The 15,901-nt window shown below is 46.8% G+C and overlaps 1 long non-coding RNA gene across 1 annotated transcript; it reads left to right on the top strand.

Moving 5' to 3' along the window:
* Window positions 1–12,551: 12,551 nt before the first annotated feature.
* On the top strand, window positions 12,552–14,552 carry LOC139078210 (uncharacterized). The gene is made up of 2 exons (XR_011531134.1): window positions 12,552–12,746; window positions 14,494–14,552. It is a non-coding gene; the product is annotated as an uncharacterized lncRNA (long non-coding RNA).
* The last annotated feature ends 1,349 nt before the right edge of the window (window positions 14,553–15,901 follow it).

Genomic DNA, 15,901 nt, shown 5'->3' with positions numbered 1-15,901 from the left:
ACTCTCATTTTTCTAAGTGTCCGTTGAAGTTCTCCCGCAGGCAAGCTCACTTCCACAGATGCAGTGAATGTCAAGGGGGAGAGTCAGTGATACAGATCCCTTATATTTATTTGTCTAGAATTAGAGTTTTAGTCATTGCTTTCATCTAAGCATCACAACATTTGCTTGAAGTAGCAGGTCTCCATTTTACAGATGGGGTAAAACCAAAACAAACAAAAACACTCTGAGGCCCAGAGAGGGTAGATGACTCCTACAAAGTTTCACAGCCAGGGAGAGACTGAGCTGGGACTAGGAATCTGACCCCTACCCACCACAGCATATTGTAGATCAGACCACACATTATCCCTGCTTGGGGCAACCTCTCCTCAACCCCCACCCTATCCTCTTTCCTGGATGTTTCAGGTCTTAGCCTAATGCTACTTCCTCCAGGAAGCCCTCCCTGATCCAACCTCATCCTCAGATTAAAGTAGCTCTCCTGTCAGCGCCCTGTGTATTTTTTCTTTATGGAATGTATCACAAATTTTAATCATATTTTTGTGTGATTATTTGCTTAGTATTTCCCCCACCAGTGAGACTATAAGCCCTCTGTGGACAGGAACCACGTCCAATCTTGTTCCTCTGCAATGAGGAACAACATACCACTCAGCACAGTGCCTAGGACATGATGGGTTTATAAAAAAAAAATTTTGGTGAAATAAATAAGGAAATGAATGAAAAATTGCCCAACACCGTGGTGAAGGCTGAACCCAGACCAGCTTCCTAACTTCCTTGGTGAGCTGGCCAGTGAGAGATTTTCCAGGGAAATTGCTGGGGCTTCTTGCTGATGCTGTGTGAAACTCTTTTACTGAATATTGAGAAAGGTCCTAAAAGGTTAGAGGCTGGAAGACTGAATCGTGCAGGATTTCTGCTTGTTGCCAGCCTAGGGAGCATAAGGGACAAATAGACCAGGGGGACCTACAGGAGTTAGCTCGGGCCCCATGGGTTCTATCCAGCTCCTCAACCCAGCCGTGTGTTCTGGGGGACCACCACTGCTTCCTGGGTTGGTGTCTGAGTAACAGGCTCATTCTCCCTGGCCTTGCCCTCCAGTCCTGCACCTGGGAGAGCTCCAGCACTTAGGCGGCCAGCATCCAAGGGGGTTGTGGCACACGTCATCCAATTCACAGGGGACACTGAGGCCAGAGAGGGGAGAAGCATGGTCTTGTAGTGGCAGAGCTGGAACCCGAAACCGGGACACCTGAGTCTGTCTGATAATCTCTTCACCACCACTCAATCCATCAGAGGCTCAGTCAGCGCTCGCATGCGCTCAGTGCTGTCTACACTGGATTCCAAAAGGAAAACAAAAAGTCCTGAAAACTAAATGTATGAAGATTAAGCATACAAAATAAGCATAAGGGCGTAAGCTATGGTCCCACCTCCCAGGAACTTACAGTTTCGTTGGAGCGTGAACTAAATTCTTGAAATGGTAGCCACTGAAAACTTGCAAGTTTAGACCATTACATGCTATACTTTGTGTCTAGAACAGACTCAGAGCACTGAGACTTCTAAGAGGGAACTTGACAATGGTACACAACTCTACAACTCTCCCTTGAGTGCAGCTGTGGCACAGGGAGAAATTTCTGCACTTCGGGGTGTCCTCAGGGTACCGTGCAGGGGCCCAGGGCACGGTCTGTGGAGTTAGACATCCAGGCTCTGCCGCTTCCTAGCTCTGTGACCTCCGGCAGGTCATTGGGCCTCCCTCAGATTTGATCTCCTCTTCTGTAAAACGAGATAAAATGATAAAGATACCCCTCTCAGAGGGTTGTTGTGGGAATTACATCATGTGACAGGTCTCAAGCATAAGGTGACACACAACAAGTGGTATATATTATAATTAATAAAAATTAAGCTATACGGAGCTAGAATGGGTTATCTCAGGCAGGCAGTCCCCGGTCACCCATGGTGTTCAAACTCTGGCTCAAAATTATAGAAGGAATTCAATTTTAGAAGGGAGTAAATCATAAAACGAGGTGACATTTAGGATCCTTCCCAGATTGATTCCAAGATTGATTTTCAGGACTTTAGCTGGCCCTTGAGAATGATTAGGCGTCGGCCGAGTGGAAAAGGGGGAAGGATGATGTCATAGAAGATGGAAATAGCATGCGGTGAGCCTTGGAGGTGGCACGGAGCTCAAAGACATTGTTCTGATATCCGAAACTTCATCCCACCTGGGTTTTCTGAGCTTCCTGTGAAGGGGTCTTTATCTACAGCTTCCGGAGGTGCACCCACCTAGGGTTGGCAGTAACTGAGGCCTTCCTCTTATGTGTATCTGAGTTTCATGAACAATTGAGGGCAGGGGAATTTGTGATAGGATTTCCACATTAATGCAAATGGGTTTTAACCATGATGGTTCGCTCCTGCTCATCAGGGCAGTTTCCCAATGGGCCTCGCTGATTTCCTCATGTTCTGCTTATAAATTCAATGAAAACAACCTTCCTCCCCCAGAAACGAACTGAGGCCATTTACCACCTCGCCAAGCCTGGCCCAAACCTCCACCTGGGGCAGCATTATTGGAGATGGAGCGGGTGCAGGAAAGGCATTTCACCAGGAAGAGCTTGCGTTGACATTCACATGAGTTTATAAAGTGTTTTTTGTTTTATCTATTAGTAGATGTCATAAAGAAAAGTCAGCAGTCACATTCAGTTGCCTGAAGCTCTAATGATTTACAACTTTTATCAGTAAAATTGACAGGGGAGGATGACGGTTCTGAATTACCCCAAAATGGTGGCTTCTGAATTCCCGCCCAGGGGACCCAAGAGAATGTGCTCTGGACATTCTGCTCCGAGAGGCTGAAAGTGAGGATTACAATCTGCAGAGTAGCACTTTAAAAACCCGACCCCCTCTGTAGGACTGCTTACAAAAACTAATTGGAAACAACCTCGGATATTTTATACTCTCTCATTTCAGTTACAACTGGCTGCTGTAGCCACAGTTCAGAGTCGTAGGCAGAGGGGGAAGGGGAGGCGGGAAGATGACTCCCGGAGGCTCCTGTTGGGACCCTTTGCAGATGGCGACTAGCTCCCAGGCTGTGAAGGATGGCGATGTTTCGGATCCCTGCTCCTGGCCCTCGTTGATGCCCGGGGACCTCCTGAATGAGGACAAAAACCATGCGGTCCCTGTGGCATCATGCACCTTTCCAACCCCTGTTTTAGTGATGATTCCTTGCTGTGCTGGGCTTGGTCTTTGGAAGCCACTGACAGGAGAAATCAGCTGTACTGCTGTCCCACAGGGGAAGCCAGACAGAAGTTCAGTACATCCTCGCTGCTTACCGTGGCCCGTTCTCCGTGGAAATGTGAGTCTGTCTGCAACAAAGGCAGGCCCAATCTTGGCTTTCAGCTGTGATGGGTGTCTATCTCGTTCATCACAGCATCCCCAGTACCATGCACAGTACCGAGTCCACAGTGGCACTGAGGAAATACGTATGGTGTGGATGAATGCTCTTTACTGTGTGCAGGTTTGTTGCATGACTGCCAAGAAGGTGCAGGGAGGGTTGCGATGGGTTATGTTCGTTTATCCCACAGAGAAGCAGGTTGACTCAGAGACAGGTACAGGAGAAGGGCGAGGTGAGGGCCCTGAAAACCAAGCATCCTCGCCCACAAGTCTTCCTCCCTCATCAGTGAGCAAAATCTCCCTTCCCGTCATTAATCTAGGGCTGGATAGTCTCCTCGCTTGCCCAAAGGGACCAGCAGAACATTCCCTTCCTACTCCAAAGTATATAGGAAGATAAAGGCGGGGAGATAAAGGGCAAGGACACGTTGCTGCACAGATGCTTGGCTTCACCCTGATGGCGGTAACATCCCCTCCCAAGAACTAGCACCAGGAGCTGCCCAGCATCCTCAGTGCCTTAGTGGGCTCGGGCTGCTATAACGAAATACCACAGGCTAGGGGGCTTAAACAACAGACATTTATTTCTCACAGTTCTGGAGGCTGAGAAGGCCGAGATCAAGGTGCCAGCAGATTCGGCTCTTTGTGAAGGCCCTCTTCCTAGCTTGGGGACGGCTACCTTCTTGATGTATCCTCACATGGCGGAGAGGGGAAGTTCTGGTCTCTTCCTCTTCTTATAAAGGCACTAATATCATCATGGGGGCCCCACCCTCGTGACATCATCTGAACCTAATCACCTCCCAAAGACCCCACCTCCTAATACCATCACGTTGGGGGTTAGGGCTTCAACATGCACATTTGGGGAGGGGACGCATTCAGTCCAGGGCACTTAGGAATGCTTCCCAGGAAGCGCTGGGCAATTAACTGCTCGTGGGTCAGTGAAAGCAATTGTTCTAAGTTCCCTCGTGTCCCCATTGTGCTCAGGTTCCTGGGGACTAAGACCAGGCCCATCCAAAGGGGCACAAAGAAAGCAAGTCTGAGTGTAGTCTGTTACCTTCCACATGAGTGGGCTTGGTTGGCCCAGAAGGTCAGGGACCCTCCTCTCCTTCTTTCCTTTTACAGGTTAACACGTACGCCTGAGTAAAAGTCAACTGGGCTTCATTTTTTTCTTTTTGCAAATGAAAAACTAAACAAAAAAAACTTTGGGGGCCAACTTGACTATATAAACTTTTAGGAATACAGATGGAAAAGTCAAATACTACTAATGATATTTAATTTAATATTTATAACAAACTTTAAAACTACATATGATATAAAATAACAGAGAACGATTGCTTTTTCCTCTCTTTTCTCCTCTGCATTTCGTGAGACACTTCTGTGCAAACCCTCAAGCTCATCTTCAACATCACGGTCATCGTCACCGGAGCCACTACCTGAGTCCTCTCACGCAGGTTTCCAGAGCTCACCGTCTTTAATCCCTACATCATTTGAAATCCAGCGCTTTTTGAATTTGTGTTTCATGTTGTCACTGGAAGTTTATTCCAAGCCACAAGTGCCCACTTTCATAATCCTTTGTGAGACAGATTTTCCAAGCTTTTTATAAGTATGTATGTGACGTCTATAACATAACCACTTACGGTACCATTTTGATCAATGATCTTTAAAAGCCTGGTTGGCCATGATACCCAGTGCTCAGATTTGTGAAGGCCTTGCCCCGGGAATAATTAGTACCTTTCTATTAAGTTCTTTGCCTCCTTTTTTTTTTTTTTTTTTTTAAAGATTTTATTTTTTCCTTTTTCTCCCCAAAGCCCCCCAGTACATAGTTGTATATTCTTCGTTGTGGGTCCTTCTAGTTGTGACATGTGGGACGCTGCCTCGGCGTGGTTTGATGAGCAGTGCCATGTCCGCGCCCAGGATTTGAACCAACGAAACACTGGGCCGCTTGCAGCGGAGTGCGCGAACTTAACCACTCGGCCACGGGGCCAGCCCCTCTTTGCCTCCTTTTTATCGAATTCTGTCAAGTGATCTCCTTACCAATCTAAAAATGGCATTCATTGAGTTCCTTTAAGGATGTTGGATATTCTTCAAATAGTATTTTGTCATTCAAAAATACAAATTATTAGAGAACACCCTGTAATTACGAGCTTGTCAAAGGCCACTCCCTCTTTTCTGAAGGATAATTCTAGGGAAGTGGGACATCAGCAGCGCCTTTAGGAAAGGTGATCCTCTCTAATTATTTAAGCCCTTGTTTCCTTCCAAGAGGAGGATTGATGGTGGAACTCCCTGGGTGCTATTAAGGTCTTTCAGAGGGCAGCTTCCATCAAGGGGCCCGGCTTCTTGATTGATACGTATCATGTCACCGCTGAGCTCCTGGGTTCAGGCTTTAGCCCGTTCAGTGGCGAAAGAATGTGTTTATATTTAATACAGGCAGAGAAGACCAACTCAGGCCAGAGAATTTATCTTTCTGGAATATTATTGGACTATGCAAAACTGAATAAAAATTAATTTCTGAAGTTCCGGGCACAGCGATATCTCTGTCTTGGTGTGCCATAGTTGTAAGATTCTGACACCAGTTCCAGTTTGTGGATTTTTTCCCCACACCAAGCAATTATCCAACGCCAGCTGGGTGTCCTACAATTCAACTCAATTCTGACACTATCTACCTGGAGACAGCATCAGATTCCACAGGTTAAGGGCTCAGTCCTACAAGACTGTCTGTTTCCTGTCTGTCCCGCCTACCCCCCCGCCATACTTCGCATGCCAATTGCACGTCTACATTGTCACCTGTGCTTCTGATCCACAGGCTATAGATTGGGGGTTCCAACTTTACCAGTTTATTATAAAAGGCTATAATTGAGGAATAGCCATATGGAAAAGATGCATAGGGCAGGGCATGTGGGAAGGGGCTCAGGCCTCTCCAAGCTCCCCGCTCTTCCAGCACCTCCATGGTTCACCAAACTGGAAACTCTCTAAATCCCATCCTTTTGGGTTTTTATAGAGGCTTCATTACATAGGCATGATTGATTAAATCATTGGCCTTTGGCAATTGATTCAACCTCCAACCCCTTCGCTCTTCCCCGGAGGTGGGAGGAATGGGGGACTGAAAGTTCTAACCCTCTAATCACAGGGTTGGTGCTTCTGGTGACCAGTCCCCATCGTTAGGTGAATTAGGGGCTTCCCAAAAGTCACCTCATTCACATAACAAAAGACACCTTTATTGCTCGCATTACAGGAAATTCCAATGGTTTTAGGAGCTCTGTGCCAGGAACAAGGATAAAGATCAAATCTATATTTATTGTAAATCACAATTCACAAGTTACTTATGAAATTTTTACCTAATCCTGGAAAGAAAAGCTCTTTTAATTGGAAGGTTACGGGTGGAATAACAACACCTACAATTTCCATTTATTAAGCACTTCCTTCTATTGAGTGCTCACTGTGTGGCCACCTTACGTGAAGGACTTTAAATGCAATATCTCATTCATTTTCTTTTTCTAGCTTCTTGTATTAAACTTTTAATTAACTTACTTTCAATCTTGTTTTTCTGGTAAGGTATTTTAAAGCTATAAATTTACCTCTAGGTAAGTTTAGTTATGTAGTTCTTTCATAGTGTTCAAGTCTAAATATTTTGTAATTTTCATTAAGACTTTCTCTTTAATCCACAATATATTTAGAGGTATGTTTGTTTCTAATTTAACAGTATTGTGGATGGGAAATATGATTTTCATACTATGAAGTATTTACAATTTATTGAGACTTCCTTTGCTAAAATGGTCAACGTGTGCTTGAAAAGCATGTGTATTCTCTATTCTGAGGCAGGCTTCCATACACCCATACCGGATCAGGCTGACGAAATTAGCTCTTCACGTCTTACATATCTTTCCTCGTTTTTTATCCACTTGATCTGTCAGGTCCTGATAAAAGCATCCTAAAAATATTCTACCGTGAATATGAATTTTGAACTTCTCTTTATTATTCAGTTATATGAGGTGCATACAAATTCATAATCATTATATATTCTTGATGGGATGTTGCTTTTATGATTATGTATTATCTTTGTTTATTCCTAATAATACTTTGGTCTTAAATTTTGTTTGGTCGGATATAAATATTGCTAGACGTGTGGATTAGTTTTCTGGGGCTGCCATAGCAAATTACCACAAACTGGGTCGCTTAGATCAACAGACATTTACTCTTTCACAGTTCTGAGGTGAACTGTCAGAGTGCTGGGGGGCCGTGCTCCCCCAGGTCCTCCAGGACAGCTTCCTGCCTTGCCTCTTCCAGCTTCTGGGGGTCCTACGAGTTCTTCGGCTCATGGCGGCATAATTCCAGTCTCTGCCTCCACTGCCGCATGGCCATCTACCTACGTGTCTGCGTCTCCCTCCTCTTCTTATAAGGACACAAGTCATACTGGATGACGGGCCCATCCTACTCCAGTATGACCTCATCTTAACTAATTACATCTGCCCAGACCCTATTTCCAAATAAGGCCACCTTCTGAGGCAGTGGGGTTAGGACTTCAGGATATCGATTTGGGGAACACAATTCCACCCATAAGGATATGTTTATTTTTGGTTTGCGTTAGACAGGTATATCTTTTCCTAACTTTTTATTTTCAACCTTTTTTGTGGTTTTGCTTTCGGTGTACCTCTTATAAACTTTGTTCATTTGTTTTATCTAATCTGATAGTCTATCTTTTAATAGGTAATATGTTTACATTTATTATAAGGACTAATATATTTTAACTTATTTCTGCCACATTTTGTTTTCTATTTACCACTCCTTTTCTTTGTTTCATTGTTTGTCTGCTTTCCAGCCATCTTAGTCTAGACTCACCCAAAAAGCAGAGTCTGAGATAAGGGCTTGTCTGGAGCTTGTTTATTTTAGGAAATGATTCAAAGAATAGGAGTGGAGGAGGGGGCTGGGAAGAATGAACCAGATATGAAGAGAATGCTGCTCCCACCCTGAGCAAGCAGGGGTCCATCCCACGAGGGACCCTTGGAGGAGATACGTAGAATGCATCTCAGCCTTGTCCACAGAGATGTTAATATTGGTTCTTGAATGCAGCTATGTCATTTTCATTTTCTCCTTCTATATGTGTTTGGAGCAGAGGGTATTCCTCACAGCGTGAATTTATACCACCATCTTGGCGACTGTCATTTAACTTTCACCTAATCCTGTGAGGCCCTTTCTCATCTCCATTTTAGCAATGAAGAAATTGAGGCTCAGAGAGGTGAAATAACTTGCCTGAAGTCACACAGCTAAAAAGCAATGGAGCCGGAACCCAAACTCTGGTCTACTTGATTCCACAGCTATTCCTCTTAACCATAAGCTCCACTGCCTTATGTGGGGTTTGTTTGGTGTGAGTTGAAGCTAGCCCATGTTTACTTGAGTGTGAGTGTCACCTCCTCTCTCAACTTCATCAGTCTCAAATGGGGTGCAATTCTTCCATGAGGAAGAACAACAACAAGGCCAAGCTATCAGACAAGCTACTAAATGGTCTCTTTGTGGGTTTGAACCCATCTCTGTCTAAACAGGAACATTCTAGAGAGACTGAAAATTACAGAAGCCAAGGGATTCTATACCTTTATTCCAAGAAGGGTTTTTGTTTTTGTTTTCTGTTTTTGACCCACAGCTCTATCTACTCCCCAAAGAGTGTGGATTACTAAGTAAATTAGGTAATTATTGACTAAGTCAGGGGCTACCATGACTGGGAAGTTAACCATGTCTGTTTTTCTTCGGCAGGCTCACTGGAAAAGAATGTGAGGTATTTTCCCCCCTTCCTCTCCAGAGGCCCGAGTGTCTTGGAGGGCTGGGCCTCTCTTGCCCTAAGGGAAGGTTAGAGGCCTTCCTTTCTTAGATTTTTCTAAGGGTCTGGAGACTTAACACTAATTGTTAGAGAGGAGGGGGACGGGGAGGGGCCCAGGAAGGGGCCCAGGGCCCAGAGGTCATTACGGGCTGGCAGGAGCCTGGAGTGCTGCGCCTGCACCAGCACTCTGGAGGTGGCAGGGCCTTCGGGGAGACCTAAGCGGGGGAAGAGATGTCTGGGGACTGAACACTTGCCCCGCGGTCTCGGACTTGGAGAGGATGCTGTGAGCAGCAGCAGCCTCCAACTGGTCCACCAGCGCTTGGACAATGGGCAACTCAGCAGTGACCTCGCAGACCTGATGCACTTCCGCAAGTCTCTGGCATCCTGAAGGCCTCGGAGTCTGTCTGGAAGGAGAGTGAGAGGCCCTGTGAAGTGGCTGGGATTGAATTGTCCGAGGTCCTGCGGCGGGGCAGTGTCTCAGTAGTGATTTAGGAAATATGTGAAATGTGTCATGGAACACATTCCCAAGTGTTGTGGAACAATTTATATTGGTTCTGCTAATAATGACCAAATCCTGAAGGGAATTTTTCTAACATATTTGGTAAAACAGGTCTTACTTTTTTTTTAACCTTTGGAAATGGTTGATCAATAACTGACAGGATATAACTACTGCAAGCCCTTCTTCTGGTAAAAATATCCTCTATCCTGGTAATTTAAATTCCAAATTACCTCCAGATGAGGCTTTAAAAATACCCAGTGATTAAATCCACACCGATCGGAGTTTCTGTGGGCACCTTTGCAGACCGTACAACCTGTGAGTTTTTGAAAGGTCTGGGACCTGGACGAGGCTAGAAAGGCGACTAGAGGCTGTGGAACTCTCTCTACATGACTCAGCCTGGGGCCCACGGGCCCTGGACGCTTGCCCAGAGATGAAGGTTCAACTGGAAGTGCCTCAGGAGGAGAGCGCTGGGAAATATCTGTGGAATCTCAGGCCCCTTCCCACCTCCCCTTATTCGACCAAAGAGGCACAACCGCAGGGTTAGGGACCTGGGGGGGGGGGTGGGGGAGGCTGGCTGGGCCCCAGGGGAGGGACGGAGCCGGTGTGCATGACTGCGCATCTGTGTGCCTGTGTCTCTGTGTTTCTGTGTCTCTGTGGCTAATGAGCGTCAGACAGGCTGTATGTGTCTCAGTGTGTGTTTGTGTGTTTCTGTGTGTCTCTGCATGGCTGTGTGTGTGTCTGTGTATGTCTATGTGTGTCTGCGTCCAGGTCTTTGTGTGTCTGTGTGTCCCTCTGTGTCTGTGTCTGCATGTGCATTTCTCTGTGTGTCTCTATGTGTCTGTGTGTTTGTGTGTCTGTGTGTCTCTGCATGTGTATGTCTGTGTGTTTGTCCATCATGGGGAGCCAGGGTTAGAAATGCACTTGATTCAAGTCTTGGTTTTGTAGAGGACTGGAATTGGCCACCCCAAGATATATCTCTTTGGCATGAGGATTATTCAGGGCTGGTTACTTTTAAAAAACTGCAGACAGGAAAGAAACTCTGAAAAGTAGAATTTACTTACCCTTTGTTAAGAGACATTTACATTTGTAAAGGACATCTCCATCTGTAAAGGTGTCTCCCTCTCTGTACAGGAAGAAGGGGAATGACCCTATCTCTAGAAACTCTCATCAATGTGGAAGGCAGGGACTCAAATCTGCATAATAACCTGACCCTTGTTTACTGTGCTTTTTTGGTAACCCCCCATGATTGACTTCCCCCATCCCCAACATCCTCCTTTGTCTTTACCTGAGGGTGGTATTTAAGGGGAGAACTTCCACCATTTTGGCGAGTTGCTCAGGTTGCCTGAGTCTCTCCCATGTATACATGTTATAAAGCTTTGTTTAATTTTCTCCTGTTATTCTGTCTCATGTGAATTTAATTCGTCCTCTGGCCAGAAGAACCCAGAGCGGGTAGAGGAAAGGTCTTCCTCCCCTACAGTTTTCTAGAAGAAGCTGGCTCACAGCACAGGTGGCCCAGCTTCTCGAACCAGACACCCCTCTGGGACTTGCAGACCACCTGCCGCCCAGCACATGTGACTGTGGCCCATGTTGCCTGCAAGGAAGTGGAGCTTCTGTTTGACTGAGAGCTGCAGGGAGAGAGGGAGCAGGGAGGAGGGTGTGTGGCGAGCTGGCCAGCACCCTTGGCAAGGGTCTGGGGAAGCCACAGAGCGGCCGGGAGGGCAAACTAGACTCTGTGGCTCTCAAGGTACAGCCGGTCAATTTCCAGTGGAGGCACTGTCCCCCTGCCCCACCCGGTGTGCGCAGGCGCCAACGTGGCACCACCCGCCCCCTCCCGCTCTCCATTCTCTGTTCTCAGTCCCAGGCCCGCTGTGGGACCCTCCCTCCTGAGCCAGGGACTGTGGGAAGGAGCGCCTTTATTTTCCAGCGCCTGCTGTGGTCAAGCACTGCACTGGGCACTTTCCACTTGGCATCATATTGAATGTGCTTGCTAACTGTGGCCTGGGTTTTGTTATTTCAGTTTTACAGATGAGGAAACTGAGGTCCAGAAAGAAGAAGTGGGTTGCTCGAGAGAACAGGGCTGATGATCATGAGAGCTGAGACAGGATCCGTGTGTGCTGAAGGCCAGAGTCAAGGTCTTACCAGACTGTGCTATATCTCTGTATTGTTCTTTCTCTACATTTAGATGCTCTCCTCCCTCTCTCCCTCTCTCTCTCTCACACACGCGCACACGCACACCCACATGTGGGGTAGGTCTAGGGAGAGTTAGCCATTCTTTTACACCCCCCTCCTCTTTCTGGGGATGGAAAAAGAGTCTCTGATTAGCGTAATGTTAAGATCATGAGTTTGGAATCAGATGGCCTGGAATTTGTCTCCATTTATTAACTCTGTGACCCTGGATGAGTCACTAGACCTCTGTAAGTGTCAGTTTTTTCATCTGAAAAACGGGCTAATAGTATGGACCTCATTGGCTGTTGTGTGGATTAGATGAGGCAAGGCCTGTCCATGCACAGCGTTTGACACTCCATACCTGCAAGCTGAAATTATTCATAATAATCATGGCGGTAGCGACAAAACCAATCAAAGCATCTGGATGATCACAAAAAGCAAGGTGAACTTGGTCCTGTGAAGCATCAAGGATTGGCATCTGTGTGGTTGCCAAAAATCGGAAGGGGTGCCAAAAAGAGAGAGTGAGAGGGACTGAGCAGCTTGCTGACTAGCCTGGAAGACGGAGGGGTCGGATGTCAGGGTCCCCTAGCCTTGAGGCGGAATGTTCTGTGATTGATCCAGGTGGATGTCTCTAATCTCCGCCTCTTCTGTTCTCAGAGTTTTAGTGGGGACACCAAGTGCTGGGCAGTGACATAGATAGGACAAGTGTGACCCAAAAGAGGGCTGGAAGCCAATACTAGGAGAGAAAGCAAAGGAAGAGGGACAGCCTGGCACCAGGTACCCGAGCGTGTCTGCTCTTTGTCCCTATCGCCTGTCAGCTGGGAATTCTGCATGGGTGTGCCCAGCCCGGAGTGAAGACCCTGAGATAGATCAGCGTGGCCTCTGCCAACACCAGAGCATCTCAAGGGGGAGGTTTGTTTGGTTTTTTTGTTGGAAAGATTCGCCTTGAGCTAAGATCTGTTGCCAATCTTCCTCTCTCTTTTTTTTTTCCTCCCCAAAGCCCCAGTACACAGTTGGATATTCTAGTTGTAGGTCCTTCTAGTTCTTCTATGTGAGCTGCCATCACAGCATGGCTACTGATAGACAAGTGGTGTGGTTCCACACTTGGGAACCGAACCCAGGCCGCTGAAGTGGAGCGCACCAAACTTTAACTGCTAGCCAATCAGGGCTGGCTTGGGAGGCATTTTTAATGGTTTTATTGTCTTGATTAACAAAAAAGATTCTTGAACATTGCAAAAAAGTATATTAAAACAACGCAGAAGAAATATGAAAGTAAAAGAGAGTGATATGGACTTTTCAGGACACATATATACACACATACATATACATACATACCGTATGTATAAACTTTTTATTATGGAACTTTTCAAACACACACAAAAGTAGTACAAATAGCATGGCAAACCCCCATGTTCTCATGATCTGCCTTCAACACCTGGAGTTGAATGTGCATGAGAGTCCCAATTAACGCTATTAACATCTTTCCAATATGTTAATGAGTTCTGGTGACTCCATAATGCAAATGTGTTAAATCTCCTGATAGCCAGGCTCCAGGAAATTGCTTCATGCAATGAAACACTCCCCATCTCATTTCATCCCCCAACTGCCCTGAAGGAAGGAAGGAAGAGAAAAGTTAATTAACTTGCCCCCAAATCATACAGGAAGCTTGACTAGCACATGAAATGTAGGAGGTGTTCCATAGGAGTGGAAAACACAGTAATAATAGCAGAACAAGAGTTAATATTTATCGAGCACTTACTATGTGCTAGCAACTCTTCCGGCTGCTCTGAATTCTCACATCTTCGTCACTCTTTTACAAATGAGGAGATGTGACACTAAGAAGGTAGACCATTTGCCCAACTGCACAGTTATGTAGAGTCAGGGCAAACACTTAGACCCAAGCCTCCTGACTTCTGAGCTTGTCTTTTTTTTTGAGGAAGATCAGCCCTGAGCTAACACCTGCTGCCAATCCTCCTCTTTTTGCTGAGGAAGACTGGCCCTGAGCTAATATCCGTGCCCATCTTCCCCCACTTTATATGTGGGACACCTGCCACAGCATGGCTTGACAAGTGGTGCCATGTCCGCACCCAGGATCCGAATCGGCGAACCTGCTTGGAGTGACCCAAGCGGAACATGCACATTTAACCACTGCGCCACTGGGCCGGCCCCGAGCTTGTCTTCTTAACCAGTATACCAGAGCGGTCCCGAATCAAGTGACCCCGAACTAAAGGCTGACACAGGGAAAATGATTGCTGCCAGGAAAGATGAGGCTGGAGAGGAAAGTCAGTCGTACTGAGCGCGGCTGTGGGACCAGGTACCATGCTAAACGTTTCCTGGTCATATCATAACCACCCTGACATCGAGCCCATAGACCTCACTAGGAGATAACACAGCATTCATCCTGAATGAGGAGCCATCCTGGTTTCCTCAGTGCCAGGCCTTGGGTGGAACTCAGTGTTTTGAAAAAATAAATACCCTATATGTAAATATTTATAGAAAAAAGCCAGGGAAAAGATCTGCCAAATATTAACAAGTGTGGGTCCTCAGCCACCCACAGTAGGATGGGGTCAGGTGGGTATGGAGAGTTTTCTTTTTTTTTTTTTTGCTTATCTCAATTTTCTAATTTTTCTACAGTGAATATGAATTATTTGTGTTACAGAGAGCAAAGGAAGAAGGGGGAAGAGGAAAAAAGAAAAGAAGTAAACAAGACACTCTAAAGTGGCCTTCAGCTGTTTGCGGCTGGGGTGGGGATGTGGGCGGCAGGTGGAGAGGTCGGGAGCGTCCAGCAACATGAGATGGTTGCCCCGGGGACAGCGGGCACCACTGTCTCAGCTTAGGGCCCGACTGGCTTTAAAGGTCATGGTGTATGGGACTCCCACTCGGTCCTCACAGGACCCAGTGGCACTGAGAGAGCACAGCAAATCAGCTTGTGTAAAAATACGCCCTGCCACCCAGCTCTGGTGTCTGGGGGGCCTGGGGAGATGGAGGGGAAGCAGCCGCCTCCTGACACCTCCGGGCCCACACTCATTTGGCAGGATGGAGGCTGTTCGTTCTCAAATGCTGCATCTTTGGGATTAAAAATAACCCTCCCTCTGCTTGGCTGTGCTCTCCCTGCCCTGGGGGCAGAGATGTGTGATGCTCCCAGCTGGGGCGGTCTCAGCCTGGACAGCATTTTACCCACCACATTCCCCTGCCCAGCTTGCCACCCTCCATCACCAGCCCTTGATAAAAAGGCCAGGGGGGTGGGGGGGGGGCAGTAAGGAATTTGTAGTGTCTACCAGGTAGGAAAGTTACAAAGCCTCGCTGGAACAGCAATGCTGATGCCACTAAAATAGCAACGGAGTGCTCTTAAGAGAAAGTGACAGGCCGTTTATCGAATGTGAGGCGTCACACGAATTAAGTTCTGCTGCAGCGTGAGGATTTGAAGGTGCCGCAAGGCCTGGCTTGCCCCCAGATAGCTATACAAGTTAAAAATTCCACATTAGGATATTCCTTTCAGACTAAAAAGTTGTGCCTTCAAAGTCCCCTGTTAAAATGTCTGGGAGCGTTGGCTCTGGTGATTAAAAGTAAGACTTTCTTAGGTGGATAGAGATCATTGCAATTTAAAAGTCTTAGAAATACAAGGCCTCACTTCTGTTCTGTTCCTTAGTGCTGTGGCTAGGATCCATAGGAGGATATAATGAGTCTCCTTCACAGAGGAGAAGACAGCCTCAGAGAGAGGACATCGGTTGTGGAGGTGCGGCTGTGATTCGAATCCATTGTTCCTCCATTATCACCAACCAATGGTCAGTGAGGTGCTCAGCTCCCCAGGACCCCGAGGAAGAGGGCAGGTGGGACAGAGCACGGATGACTGTTGGGAGAGAGAGCCCAATTCTGAACATCTGTAGGAGGGAGTTGGGGGGAGAGGGCTTGGAGGCCAAAGACAGACCTCACCCCTTCACAGTTTTACTGGGGCCAACACTCTTCCGGACAATAGGGGAAATGGTGCTGGAGCTTACAGATCCTACATTCAGGATGACAAAAGGGATTCACCTGGAGCTCCAGCTGCAGCTGTTTTATGATGCTGC

The sequence above is a fragment of the Equus przewalskii genome, chromosome 1 (assembly GCF_037783145.1).
Source record: "Equus przewalskii isolate Varuska chromosome 1, EquPr2, whole genome shotgun sequence".
Classification (NCBI taxonomy): domain Eukaryota; kingdom Metazoa; phylum Chordata; class Mammalia; order Perissodactyla; family Equidae; genus Equus; species Equus przewalskii.
Note: the sequence above shows the minus strand (reverse complement) of the source record. Positions and strands in the feature narration are given on the sequence as shown.